Source organism: Pelodiscus sinensis, chromosome 6 (assembly GCF_049634645.1).
Source record: "Pelodiscus sinensis isolate JC-2024 chromosome 6, ASM4963464v1, whole genome shotgun sequence".
NCBI lineage: Eukaryota > Metazoa > Chordata > Testudines > Trionychidae > Pelodiscus > Pelodiscus sinensis.
Window position 1 is genome coordinate 101041652 of NC_134716.1, and position 15247 is coordinate 101056898.

At 42.1% G+C, this 15247-nt stretch overlaps 1 long non-coding RNA gene across 1 annotated transcript in view; it reads left to right on the plus strand.

Annotated features, from left to right (window-relative positions):
- The window catches only part of LOC142829956 (uncharacterized), a 26850-nt gene extending 18374 nt beyond the window's left edge, over positions 1-8476 (plus strand). Inside the window, exon 3 of the long non-coding RNA XR_012904924.1 lies at positions 7836-8476. This is a non-coding gene — a long non-coding RNA (uncharacterized LOC142829956). The remainder of the gene's footprint in view (positions 1-7835) is intronic.
- The last annotated feature ends 6771 nt before the right edge of the window (positions 8477-15247 follow it).

Genomic DNA, 15247 nt, shown 5'->3' on the forward strand with positions numbered 1-15247 from the left:
AATGACTAAGCACACACTTGACTACTGTTTTACAGCTACTCACATCATAGCGAAAGTGTTCTTTCTTCCCAGCCAAGTGGCCTGTGTGTTGTATGGTTTCTTCAGCTAAGGGGATAACCCAGGTTATCCAGAATAATCAGACCAGCCTCTGCACCATTAATGTCCACAGTCTCTTGGAGGCAAACTGTACTTTTCCCTAATATACATACTGGGTGTGTCCAGACTACAGAGCTTTTTCGAAAAAAAAGTGGCCTTTTTCCAAAAAAACTTCATCTGCATCTAGACTGCCGTCACGTTCTTTCAAAATTAAATCAAAAGAACGTGGCAGTTTTTTCAAAATCGGTAAACCTACTTTTACCAGGAAGAATGCCTTTTTTAGAAAGGGCTCATTCGAAAAAAGGTGTTCTTGAATGAAAACAGGGCTTTTTTGAAAGAGATCATCCAGATTGCTTGGGTGCTCTCTTTCAAAAAAGTGAGCCACTTTTTCGAAACTCTTGTTGCTGTCTAGGTGATCTCTTTCAAAAGAGACTTGTAATCTAGGAGTACCCACTGAGTTCCAACAGATGATTCCCTCATGGCCTCTCCCACACCACCCTGTATTTATCTCTGAAAACTCCCAACTGTGGCCCACCAGACTTTCAAGCACCAAGGAGAAATAACTGTGTAATAAATTCTGCATCCTACTGATGGGAGCAAGTGGTAGACACATAGGATCCCTTAGTTGTCCCAATATAGTTTTGGAAAACCATGTGTGCAAAGTCATTAGTAAGCTAGTGAGCATTATCCAGCTTTATAATCTTGTTAGGTAGCACCTTATTAATTGCAAAGCAGGCTGATCTCTGTGTTGCATGTCAGTTGGCTATAGACTGATAACAATTCGGGGGGTGGGGGAGAGAGGCAAGCTCCAGATAGCCAGGGTGAATTGTTTCTCCACATACGTGTAGCACTACATGTTGGACTGCAGTTGCTGATGCTCCAAAATCAGTTCTGCACAGTTTTCAAAAGAGATCGGTCTCCTCATCCTGAAATTCTTTCACCACTGCTGGTCTAAAGAACAATCCTCCCCATTCAGTGCTCCATGCTGGTTTCCCAGGTCCAGAAACAGTGCTGGGTAGGTGATCCAGGAACTGGTTCTCCTGCTCCAATAGCTCAGTGTCCTGCTTCCGCATCATCTGCTCAGTGATCCAATGCCAAATTTATCCCACTACAAGTGCTGCAAGATAGCCCAAGCAGCTTGTGTTTATTCACATTTGTGGCCACAGCTGCATATTATTGTTGGGTCTATGCCAGAAAACAGCAATTCAAAAATGGTGCAAACCAGCCCGCAAAGGAAATATGGGTGGCAATGAAAACATGTTTTTGTTTTTGCCTGGCTTTTCACAATTCACAGTGAAAACAATCCAGGACACATGTTGCTCAATAACATAACAAAGGATCGTGGTACACCCTCAGTATTCAGCAAACTGCTTCTGTGTGTTCACAAGATGTATATTGAAAATGGAACAGGCATCTTATACTTTGAAGTAGGAATAAGATCCTCCGGAAAAGGGCGCTTTTTCCGGAGGATCGGGGCCAGTATAGACGCTCTTTTCCGGCTTTTCTAAAAGCCAGAAAAAAGCGGCGGACATTTTTATTTAAATGCCGCGGGGGATATTTAAATCCCCCGTGCATTTCCCTACTACGATGGCTGAAATTAACATGCCCCTTCCGGAAAAGGGGCCAGTGTAGACGTAGCCTAAGTTTTTAATCAAAATATTTATAAAGCTTTTATTTTACCTGTATGCAATACTGAAGATGTGGGCATACCCAACATCATATTACTTCTATATAAATCTATTGAATGTCCTCATCTTGAATACTGCATGCAGACGTAGTTGCCCCATCTAAAAAAGATATATTGGAATTGTAAAAGGTACTAAAAGGTCAACAAAAATGATTAGGGGCATGGAACAGCTTTCAAATGAGGAGAGATAGGACTGGGACTTTCCAAATTGGAAAAGAGATGACTAACGGTGGATTTGAGAGATCTATAAATTCATAATTGGTCTGGATAAAGTAAATATGGAAGGGCTATTTACTCTCTCATATAAAAAACTAGCAGTCACCAAATGAAATTAATAGGCAGCAGATTTAAAACAAACAAAAGGAAGTATTTTTTCACACAATGCACAGTCAACCTGTGGAATTCTTTGTGAGAGGATATTGTGAAGGCAAAGATTATAACAGGATTAAATAAAGAACTAGATAAATTCATAGAGGGTAGGTCCATTGATGGCTATTATTCTGTTTTCCAGAAGCTGGGAATGGGCAACAGGGGATAGATCATTTGATAATTACCTCTTCTGTTCATTTCCTCTGAAGCACTTGGCACTGGCCTCTGTTGGAAGACAGGACACTAGTCTAGATGGACCTTAGGACTACATCTACACTGCAACACTTTTTCATGACACCGGAGTATCCTGAAATAGCTATCCCCCATCTTCACAGCAAGCCCGTTATTTCAATATACAATGAGCTCATTAGTCTGATGTCCCTGTAAATATAATTCCACAAGGAGTAAGGGATGTTTCAGAATAGCGGGTTATTTTGAAATCCAAATTATGAAATGAGCTATTTCAAAATAAGATCGAAATAAGATATGCAATTTGCATAGCTCAAATTGCGAATCTTATTTTGAACTACAGTGAGGTGTAGATGTAGCCTAGGTCTGACCTAGTATGGCTGTTCTTGTGCTACAGCATGATTTGCAGAAATCACTCAAACAACTTCTGTTTTTCAAAATAATAAAAGAGCTACTTCAGTATTCAAAAGACAATGCATTTGGTATACAATTGCTAGTGTATAAAGTTAAGCAGAAGGAAGGGCAGTACTAAGGAGCTTTAAAAAAAGATGTATTTAAAACTGTGCTTGAATCATTGCCAAAAATATTTGATCTACAGAGAGCGTTACCACTAGATGTCACTCTTTAACTACGAAGAAGTACCTACAACCCCAGTCTTTTCCGAATATGATTTACACAGTTGTACAACAGGTTGATGATTTGTAGTCCTTGTTCAATGTATGTCTGTAGATCTGTATTTTACATGAAAAATAAAGTGGTATTTGCTTATACTCGCAGCATTTTTCTTCAGTTTTTAAAGGTCACTATATAAGTGAGATATAGGCATAAAAATGTAGGTTTTGTATAATCAAGGATTCCCTAAGTCTATGGGACCATATGCCAGTTGTGTTTTTGTGAGCCCTTTGCTGAGGGAAACAGCATGAGCTAGTGGAAAGTATACTGAATTGTGTGAGAGAAGACCTGGTTTTACTTCCAGCTCCCCCAATGACTTTCTATGTGACTCTGGGCAAATCACTTCACCTCTTTGTTGACCTGATTCCATTTCTACCTTTGTCTGTTTAGGCTGTGAGTTCTTCAGGGCAGGGGCTGTGGCATAGTAAGCATGCTTATTGGGGCATTACAGTAGTTCAGAGAGAGAAATATGTATGGCATGAAGGAATGTAAAACAACTAGCTCTAACCAGCTGAAAATTCCCCCCAAACCATCAGTTTTGGTTTCATCAGTTTGTTTATACATACAAGCACAGTGAGAGGGGTATTTTGAAAGCATTGGAAAACAAACCTCAAAACACCAGACTAACATGGCTACATTTCTATCTCAAAACACTTTGGCCTTCTTTAAACCAAGTACTTGAAACACATGGCCCAACTCATGCCTAGTCTTACTCCACTGAAGTCAAGGAAGAAGGCATGACGTTGGTTTGTTTTTTTAACCAAAAACGTTTATTGCTGCTGAGCTACAGATACATTGCATGTGTAGAACAGGATTATAAGGGTATGCCAACTTGCATTTCACACTAGTTTGTTTAGGGAAGCACTGAGTGGAGCTTCCCTCAAAGATAGCAGCTTTGCTAAAGTTGGAGTTAAATGCTATACATTTGTTTTTACACATATTTGCTTTCAGATCATTCATTCCAAAGCTTTCATATCATATTGACTCTAGTAGCCACAGCAGGATTAGTAACCGTTTTGGATACGCTAATGGCATTAGCACACACATACAGTTTTATGATCTCAGAAAAAAGAAAATCAGTTATCAATATGTTAACATGTAACTGAATGAATAATGTCTTTGCAGTGAATTTAAGGAATACTGGCTATTTCTCAGGGGAGATCAGAGCTTGAGCTTGTTCCTATTGTATTCATCCACTAATTAAGAAGAATGGGCCAAAATTCATTCAGTGACGGTTGTTTTATGGACTACGGCAAAAGCTCTAAAAAGTTTTTTTTTAAACCAACTGCTCTACCATACTCAGTTATTTTAATATGACAACTAGTAAATGAAGTGTATCTCCATTTCCTGAATGGGGTCAAAAGGGAAGAGGTGATATGATTTGCAGAAAAATAACTGACAGGAGTGATATATTGTATAACCTGCTTTCCAGAAACACATATGTAATGCAAAGCAAGAAAATTCTCCATAAGTGAAAATCATTATGTATCACAATGCTGGATACATTAGAAAGTAGAGAGACTAGAGGGCTAGATTGCAGATTGGTTTAAATCCATTTACTTCAAAATGCATCTAGAAAGGTTATTCTAATCTAATTTAGTTCTCATCCCAAATATTTGTACAAGTGACAACTAGTGAGTATGTTTTTCTTTTCTACCCTATTGTTGCCTATTCTTTGTTTTCTATATGAAAGATTGTACAAATAATAGAGGAAAATATGTTGGGAAGAGAAGAAGGAAGAATCCAAGAAATAAAAATCCTGTTTTAGATAAAATGTTATTCCATAGAAATATGCATTGTAGAGCAAATGCACAGATTACCACAGATATCAGATTTATAGTGGTTCAAGCAAAACAAAAGATAGAGGTTAGGACAAAGTTCAAGAATAAAACAGCAACAGCACAGTATTACTAGTAATCTGTGCAAGCAATTTTAGCTCAAGTTTGCTCGTAAATTCCATGCCCTTTCTCCATATCATTTAGCTCATCAAATTCCAGGCAAGATCCTGAATGAAAGTAAATTGTGCAGAATTTGCAGGTCTGAAGAATTTTTATTTATCTTATTAAATGAACTTTTTGTAATGGTCAGAAGTGTGTCCTGCAGGAAGTCGGGCCCAACCTAGTAAATATTTGTAAATTGTACTGTAGTTTGGGAGAATTGCAACAAGTCTGGAATTTTATCGGGATAATATGCAGACATCAGGTCATTATTCAGATCTTAGTATATAATTCTAAGGTCCCAACCAATCCCCTCTTGCTATCACAATTCCTGCTCTTAATAGGAGTCTGATGACCACCACACTTCACCCAACAGCTGCATCATTCCTACCCGAGGTTGTCTTCTTGGAGGAGGTATGATGTCTAGTGACCCTCTTGGGGAACTTTCTGGGATGACGACACTCCTCTCTGCTTTATTTGTGGTTGGAGTTCTTCACCCACCTACTTCCATGTTGGAATTCTAATCCACCTTCCCAAGTCCATGCTTTTATAGTAATAACGTCATTCCCACCCAGGCTCATATCTTCCCCTGGGCAACTTTCCTCCCATCAGGGCTGTAACTTCCACTACCAAATTGGATATCACCAGACATGACCTGCCATTCACACATGTACCCCTACCACATCTACCCTTCTGTGCTCTCTGACACTCATCCTCCCAGTAGGCTTCATCCCAACTAGACCTTTTCATATGTTTTTGTAGAAGGTAATGGTTCTTCAGTCCTCTTCCTTTTATGGATTTCCTGGAAAGATTACAGAGTTGTTTTTCCACCAGACTTTTTGGAAAGGAGAGGGATGGGAATGTGTGGTGACAAGGGTCTAAGCCAGAGACAGGCAAGATACAACCCACGGGCTAGATGCGGCTCGTCAAGCCTTTTAATCCAGTCGTCTGGCCCCTGAAGCACAGAGCAGTGCCATTCAAAGTGGCTAGCTGCTCCTTGTGGTGCCCCTCACTACGGAAGGAAGCGGGAGAGGTTCCATGCACTGCATTGGAAACTTGCCAATGGGAGCGGAGAGATTTTGGTAAAGGTAGTGCAGCACAATTTCTCAGCTCCCAGTGACCAGTTTCTGGCCAACAGGAGCTCAGAGATTTTGCCTAGGGAGGAGGCAGTGTACAAAGCCTCCCCCCACACACAGTGCAGAGAGCTACATGTAACAGTCATCTGGGGGCTGCTGGCAGGCAGGAACCCTGCTTGTGAGTGCTGCTGGCTAGGAGCTGCTTAAGGAAGTACCTCCTGGCCCGAGCCTGCCTCGAGTACCCCACCCTCTCCCACCCTTCAACTCCCTCCCAAATCCTGAAGCTGCCCTACACTCCTCCCCCAGCCCAGAATCTTCTCCTGCACCCATACCAACTCCTGGACCTGAACTCCAATCCCCTGCACCAGGTCACCACCCAAATCCTCTGCACCCTCTTTTCCTCCACCTCAGGTTATAACTCCCTCTCAGACCCTGTTCCTAATTCTACATCCCTTCCCCAGGCCAGAAACCTCTCTTGCACTCATACTCCCTCCCAGATCCTGCACTCCAAACCCCTGCCTGAGGTCACAATCCTCTCCTTCACCAAACTCCCTCTGAGATCCCACATCTTTTCCTGCACCCCAGTCATCTACCCCAAACTCCCTTCTGCACCTAACCTCTGTCCCAGATCCTGCACCCCCTCCATAGAAAAGTGTAGCCCTTGACCACCTACCAAAATGTTGGAGTGCCCCCGCACCAATAATTATTGCCCTGCCCTGGTCTAGACTCTGCTCTGCCCCATTTTTATGGGTATTTAGCCACACTCACACAGAGTGTGGTAGATTCCTCTACCTTCTGCAGCCACTGGCAGTTCTTAAGACACATCAGCCATTTCAGTTCCAGCCCACAAAAGCTTCTGCCCAAATAAATGTTTTAGTCTTTAAGGTGCCACAGGACTCCCAGTTGTTTTTGCAGAACTGGCTAACATGGTTATTCCTCTGCAACTTAATCATTACGATTTGGAATGAAAACATATTTCAAAATATCAGTGTGTTTCAGGATTGAAATTCTAATATGGTCAGTTCTGTACATATACCATTTCTTGTTCCTTTTATGACCTTTGCTAGTTGTCCTTTCTGTGGTATTTTGGCCTTTCTGACTTTGTTCCTACTCATTGATACTGTCCACTCCATCATGTCTAGTAATTTCTATTTCTTTCTTTGTAATATTTACAGTTTAAATGTTGGAGGGATTGGTTTCAAATTTAATCTATACACATGGAGATTTATGACTGCTTGTATATACTTCCCCAATAAAATTCAGCTACACAAACACATTTTGCCCAGAAGCACAGAGACCCTTCATTTGGGCATTGTAAAGGGATTTCAGAATTATACGGCACACTTTGCAAATCCCATCCTTCCTCAGTTTTCATTTGGGCCTTCTCTGCACTCAGTATTTTTTTATAAAAATATTTCCCATTGTTGCTAATATTGATATAGCTCTTTTGTTGGCAGCAATTTTGGAAGATTTAGCAGAGGCATAATATGGACACTGCATACCACTGAAAACTTCTGAGAGCAAGTCTATTGACCATGTCAAAGCATCAGTGCTCATTAGTGCCTATTTACATTTGAGTTCTCAATATTACTGCCAAGGGCTGATACACACCACTTTGAGTAATGGTAGGAATTTTTGTAAAAATGTCAGGCAGGATTTTAATATTACTTCCTTATACAAAAAAAAGTCAGCTGTCCATAAGCCACCATTTAATTCGCATCCTCCATATCTAAGCAAGGTAATGTCTAATCGCATCTACCAGCCTGACCCTCTGCCTCTCTCTCTCTCTGTCCACTACCTTTCCTCCAGACCTGAACAGAAGATGCCTGACATGGGTGAACTACATGGTATCAGTATTCTCCCTCATCTCATCACCACCTGCAATGCTTCTTCTACTGTATCAGAACAGGATCCTCCACACCCAGCAAAAGTGGCAGCAGAGGGTTGAGGGAGCAAAAGGATTTGCTGAAGATCCAAGTTTAAAAATGTATTTAAGCAATACTTTCAAATCAATAGCCTCCCACGCCCTTACTCCTTCCTGGCAGGGTCACCAGGGCAGTTTGGGAGGAAAATTCTAACCACAGCGTAATCCTCACTTACTTGCCAGATAGCTGGAGACTTCAAAAAAATATCACAAACACATACAATATATTCAACACAATAATTATATTACACAGGAAACAATTATAACATAACAGGTAAACCACTATTTTTTAGGTTCACCGGTGCCCACGCTGCTAATACCTGTGACTTTCCCCAGTCACGTGACTTGATGCAACAAATGTAAGATTAGTGTCCCCGTGGTTCGCGTAATTTGTTGTGGCCCTTGATGACCTATGAGCACAAAATTCTTCTCTGCAGTGGTTTAGCAGTATGGCTGACTGGGTTCAGTATAGCCCAAAGGACTCACAAGCGGGAGAAGGTGGTAAATCCCTCCCCAGGTTTAATATGCAGCAGGCTATAAAATCCCCAAAACCTTACTCCCTGGCTTGAGGACACAGTTCAGGGAGTACGGGGTCCCCAAAACAAATTCCCTGAGGCTACGTCTACACTGGCAGCTTCTTGCGCAAGAACAGCCATTCTTCCGCAAAAACTTGCCAGCTGTCTACACTGCACGAGCATTCTTCCAGAAGTAAATTTACAGTACAGCATTGTAAAACAGGGCTTCTTCCAGAAGAGTTATTCCTCTCCCCACAAGAAATAAGTCCTTTTGCATAAGAGCTCTTCCAGAAGAGGCCAATGTAGATAGGCAACATTAATTTCTTGCGCAAGAAGCCCCTATGCTTAAAATGGCCATCAGAGCTTCTTGTGCAAGAGAGCGTCTACACTGCCATGGATGCTCTTGCGCAAAAGCACATCTCTTGCGCAAAAGCATAGACGCTCTCTTGTAGAAGAGTTTTTGCACAAGAACTCTTCCGCAAAAGAGTTCTTGTGCAAGAAGCTGCCAGTGTAGATGTAGCCTGACTGACTAACTAAAAGATGGTGCAGTCACAAACTCCATGAATGATCATCCGGTTCAGAGATGACTCTGGACTTCTCAGTCGCTGCAGAGGGCTGATCTCTGCTAGCAGGGATCCTATTCAGGCAGGAATCAGGCTGCTTCAGTCCCAGGATTTCCCCTCACCACAAAGGAGTGCAGGGTTCAAGGTGCAGATTACACAACTGCAAAGTGTAGTATCCTAGCCCAGTGCCCACAGCAGGCAGCAGCGCTGAACTAGCAGGCAGAGCAGAGCTGACCATGTGGTGACTGGTCTCACCTAGGGAGCTGGAGGGCTAACTCAGCCTGGCTGGGGAAGTTTCCCAGCAAACTCTACAAACTGGGAATCATCAGTGGAGAGGAAAACCCAGCTGAAGGATCTTGCTTTCAGGTCCCTAGAGACCAGTTCTCAGGGGGGACCCCGCATGCAGGCCTGGGGTTTACCAGCTCCCCACACAGCCAGTCCTGCCCTTGCCCTCGCTCGCTCCAGATGGACTCATAAAAAACAATGGCTTCTCCCCTTTCCTGAACTCCCTGGGAGGGGCACCTCACTCCCTATTTATTGCTGGGCAGACGCTGAGTTTGCTTTGGCTCCCTGTCCCTACCAGGGGCAGTGTGCCTCTCCCTGAGCTGCCAGCAGACAGAGCCCCCGGAATCTAAGTAATCTCCTTGAGGGTTACAAAATGACTGACCTAAAGGGATGGTACGATGAAGGCAAGGTCCCCTTCTAAACATTGAGAAGATTTTTGAAAGTTGTGTTGGTGTTACCAAAGCCCCATAAATAAATAAATAAATAAATATAGTAAATGAAATCACCCACATCTCCTTCCTCAGCTGACTTTTCTATTCTCTACATCTTCTATATACATGTGTTTCCTTCACTTTGATTGGCTATGCTTTGCCACACACACTGATTTTTATAAATGCAGCATTGCCAACCCCATACATTCAGAAATTATGAGTCAGCCCCCCTTCGCCTCCTCCAGAAAAATAATGAGATTGGCTTTAAAAATCGTCATATATTAAGAGATATATTTTGGGTCTTTTTACTTGCCTTCTGAGTTTTGAGTCTTTAAAGGATTTGTTTTTTAATATTCCTCTACAAATGAGGGTGAATACCTTATTTTTCATTAAAGTTGAAAGTCTCATGTGATCACATGATTCCAGGAGCTGGAGTTTTAAGAAAAACATCATAGCTCATGAGACTAATAATAGTATTAACTCCTGTGATTTTATTATTTTTCCTCTAAACTCTTCTTTCTTTAAAATGTTTCTCTTTTCCAGTTTGGTTGGTCTCTCCCTGCACCCACTTTCACAGTTCTACTCACGTACATGCATGGATGACAGGAATATGGGAAAGAATGTGTACAAAGGAATGGGCAGAGTAGAATTATTTACAGATTTCTCATGCCATTTATTGTCATTCAGGAAAATAAAAATGTACTGCTTCAAATTACAGGGGAGCTCTCAACTGTCAAAAAACAAAATAACCCAGGACTTCTGCACACACAAAAAGCTGCATCTTAGGTTTAATTTAATGCATTTTTTAGTTTCTAAGGGAATGGAACATATACTGATTAAAAGCACATGTGGCTAAATTGATTTCCTGGAAAAATCCCAAGTGGTTTACTGTCACGCAGTCTAATTTAATTTTCACTAATAATACAGATTGCCAAAAACATTGCTGGTAGTGTGAGGTTTGGTGACTGTGCTACTGCAGGGAGACGAGTGGAGATACAGCTCTGTTTTAACATTACATTGATTGCTTTATAATTGCAACCTATAGAATCCAAACACCTTAGACTTCTCTACAGTGGTACAATGAACAAACCCATAGTTCACAACAATCTTAGATCCAGTTGTGTTCCTTAAATTTATAGTGAGGAACAATATGGAACTGGTAATACCTTTACACTCCAGAGTGTCCATTGTACATCAACACTGAATTTCGTTTTCAATCACATTCAAACAACCATGTAAACTGGGAAATGAAAGGAGAGGTGTCAATAAGAATTCATAATAGGATGAAAACACGTGGCTCACTCAGCACTACCTGTAATATACTACATTTTGTGGTGGTGTATGTAGTGCTATAAACGATATTTAGGGGGCAAACTGGTCAGGAAGCAAGTCTATATACTAGCAGTCTCTCTTGTATGTATTACAAATTTGCTCAGATGTAATTATAATCAGTTAAATTAGTGCAAATCGATAATAGCCACATTTGAACCAGTTTAGCTCTTGCTTAAATTTCTTTAGCTTCATTTGATGATTTATTGATGCCACCTAAACAGCTTTAAGCAAGAGCTTTTAAAAGGGGATTGCAACCACTTAGATAGATCAATTTAGTTCAATTGATCCAACTTTTATAATACAGGCAGTCCCCGGGTTACGTACAAGATAGGGACTATAGGTTTGTTCTTAAGTTGAATTTGTATGTAAGACGGAACTGGCTCCAGATTCAGCCACTGCTGAAACTGATCAGCGGCTGACTACAGGAAGCCCTAGGCAGAGTTGCTCTGCCCCCAGCATCCTGGACTCAGCCGCTGATCAGTTTCAACAGCGGCTGAATCTGGACTCCTGGGACAGAACAGCTGGGGCACTGCCGGGTAGGTCCCCGCAGGACCAACCCGGCAGCACCCCAGCTGCTCTACCCCAGGCCTCCCGCAACAAAAGCCTGGTCTGCTGGGGGGAGGGCACACTAGCTGCACTCCCCTCCCCCCCAGCAGACCAGGGAGACCCGAGCAAACCCGCGGAGGCGCAGAGGTCCCGCCGCCTCTGCGGCTTTGCTCCTGTCTCCCTGCTGTGCTGGGGGAGTCCCCCCCAGCACAGCAGGGAGACCCGAGCAAAGCCGCACAGGCGGCGGGACCCCGCTGCCCATGCGGCTTTGCTCCTTTGCCCTGGAGCAAAGCCGCACAGGCGGCAGGGTCCCCCGCCTCTGCAGCTTTGCTCCTGTCTCCCTGCTGTGCTCCCTGGGAGTCCCCACCAGCACAGCAGGGAGACCCAAGCAAAGCCGCACAGGCGGTGGGACCCCGCTGCCCGTGCGGCTTTGCTCCTTTGCCCTGGAGCAAAGCTGCACAAGCGGCAGGGTCCCCCGCCTCTGCGGCTTTGCTCCTGTCTCCCTGCTGTTCTGGGGAGTCCCCCCCAGCACACCAGGGAGACCCAGAGCAGCTTTTCTCGCCCCGGAGGACACGGTGGCAGGACCACTGCGCTCTGGGCGGTCCCGCCACCCGCAAGCTCCGGGACAAGAAAAGCCCCGTTCATAAGTGCGGATCTGACATAAGTCAGATCCGCGTAAGTCGGGGACTGCCTGTACAGATAAGACCTAAGATGCAGCTATTTGGACTTCACTGTATAAAAGGAATAAACTCTATTTAGCCACTGATGGGTCAGAAGAGTACCTGGAAAAGAAGGTATAGCATGCTTAAAACTAAAGGAAACTGATATTAAGTGAGTTGTAATAGAATCATAGATTCAAAGAACTGGATGGACCTTGAGAGGTTATCTAGTCCAGTTTCCTGCACTTGAGGAAGGCCAAACTATTATCTAGACCATCCCAGAAAGATGTCTAAATATCTCCAGAAGAGTTTATTCCAGTGCTTAACTGCCCTGACAGTTAGGAAGCTTTCCCTAATGTCCAACCTAAACCACTCTTGCTGTAATTTAAGCCCATTGCTTCTTGTCCTATCCTCAGAAGTTAAGGAGAATAATTTGTCTCCCTCCTTTTTGGAATAACCTTTTACATACTTGAAAACTGTTATGTCACTTCTCAATTTTCTTTTCTCCAGAATTAACAAATTTACATGAGGGTAAATATATTACATTTGGTTAAAGATATCCAAGATTTTAACATGTTGCAATATCCATGAATGAGTGGTACTAACAGAGGAGATAGTGAACAGACTTGACTAAATCAATAATATTACCTACTGTGCTAGTCCAATGACTCAGTGCACTAGCTAATGTTATGGCTGATGTTGGTAATCAATATTGTTTGTAACTCATGTAAATTTTTGTGGTAAATTAGTCAATTTCCTGCAGATTGTCTCTGGTATGACATTTGTGTAGCAGAAGACCTGTGCCAAGAAGAAATAAAGTATGCTGTGAATGTAACTAGATTTGACAGATAAAGCCTCAGGAAGGGCATTTTTTTCAGTCACAGAAGACCTTTTTGACTGGGATTATGTGAGACAGTATTCATTTATCTATGACCTTACATATTTCAGTGTTATCAAACAAGAGTTGTTAGTAGTCATTATGGTATTTTCTACTACGGCAAAGTCTCACAGTTCTGGTTGTCCTAATGGTTTGCCAAAGCGATTATTATTTTTAAACACCAATTCTAACCATTCAAATATTCACAAGAACAACAGGAGGCAATGAAAGACAGACTGTATGGTAATGACATTCGTTGCTAAACATAAGTTATGTATTCTGATCTACACATTTTTAGGGTCTCTTCTTAGCACTTTGTCTGACCTAACTGTGGTTTAAAAATGTAACAATTTTCACTACCTTGAAAATGTCTGTCAGAAGCAAAGTTTTTCCTCCTCCTCACTTTGATCTCATGAATAATTTGAATGGTTAGCATTGGTGTTTAAAAATAAAAATCAATCTCTTCAAGAAAAAAGTTTAAATTAAAAACAGAAGAAGACACAGAAAAAGTTTGCTTCTCTGCATCACTCCCCTCCCAATTTGTTATATACCAGACTTGCAGCAACCCTGTTGCTCCCATTGACTCAGTTCCTGGCCAATGGGAGCTGTGGTGTTGGTGCTCAGGGCAGAAGGCCCTTCCTCCCTCCCTCCTTTCCCCCCATGGGCCATAAGAACAGTGACAGTGGCATGGAGTGAGGGTGAGCAAGTAGCCTGCTTTATTCCTACTACACTGCTAGCAGCAGCCAAGGGCCCTTGGGATCTTTTAAATCTCTTGGACCCATGGACAGTTGTCCTTTTCCTTCCTTCCCCCTGAGTCAGCAGGCTTGTGCCAAAGTCAGACTGCGCTTAGCTTTTTACCCCTTAGATAGGTTTGTGTTGTTCTTTAAAAAAATCACCATGGAGCTGCCTATTTAAATCAGCATCAGAAATTGAACAATTACTACTGAACTGGTAACATGTAGCATCTTCATAGCTGTGAAACTGAAATTAGAGGAGCACAATTAATCATTCCCAATGATTTTATCAATCCTTATCTGGTAATGAAATTGCTCAGTAAATTGATAAACTAGTTGCTGCTGCTATATGCTGTGAAGCTGCTGAAGTAGAACATTTAATACTCTTTGCTGCTAATGTATTTAAGTCTAGATAGTTTCATGATTTGCCCTAAGAAAGGAGTGATGCATGGCTGCACTGCTGCAGGAACAGACCAGGACAGCAATTGTCACTGAGTCAAAATTGTGTTAGAAGTAATAAATAATATTGACAGCACAGAATGTGGGCACATGTACATGAAAAAGAATGCTGATAAATGTGTCATAATGTTAATTTGTTTCTATTTTTCCTCAATGCATAGCCATGAGAGACAGAAGACCTGCTATCTAATGTTAAAAATCATAGCAATTCACTGGAAGGTAGAACCTCTAGGTTTTATACTCAACGTTTCCAGTGGTTTACTGTGTAGCCTTGGTTGCATCACTTAATTTATTTGTGCCTGATTTTTTCCAAATAAGACAAGTATGACACTACAGGTGTGAAGAAAGGTTCTATTAATGTTGGCAGAGTTTAGAGGAATGGTGCTGTTAGCAGTGCAAAATACCATACCGTTAAGTCCATCCCGAGGCTAAAGCAGATTTATTCACTAAAATACAAAATCAAATAATCTTTTATAGTAGCCCTTAAAGCCACCTAAGCCTCATTGTGCTAGGCACTGTATAAATATAACTGCAACCAGAAAAGCTTTTCATCATTGGTGGCATAGGCAGCCTGACACTTTCTATTACGAGACCCCCATTTTCAATGGCATACTTTTCATAAACTTCAGCCACTGAAGGATGAAACTTTCCACAGCAGGTACCTGCCTCAAGCTGATTATTTGGAAAGATTTTGGGCAAAATGATTCAGCCATTTGAGAATGAGATTAAGGGGAAATACATTGTTTTGCCCATGTTAAAACATAGTTACAAGCATGTTAAAAGCATTCCTACTCAGTACTTTGAGAATGGGATTGAAGTTTCTGAGTAGGATAAACCTTGGGTCAGGGATGTACATTTTGGTACCCTTACAAAAAAATCAACCGACTCTGCCCAGG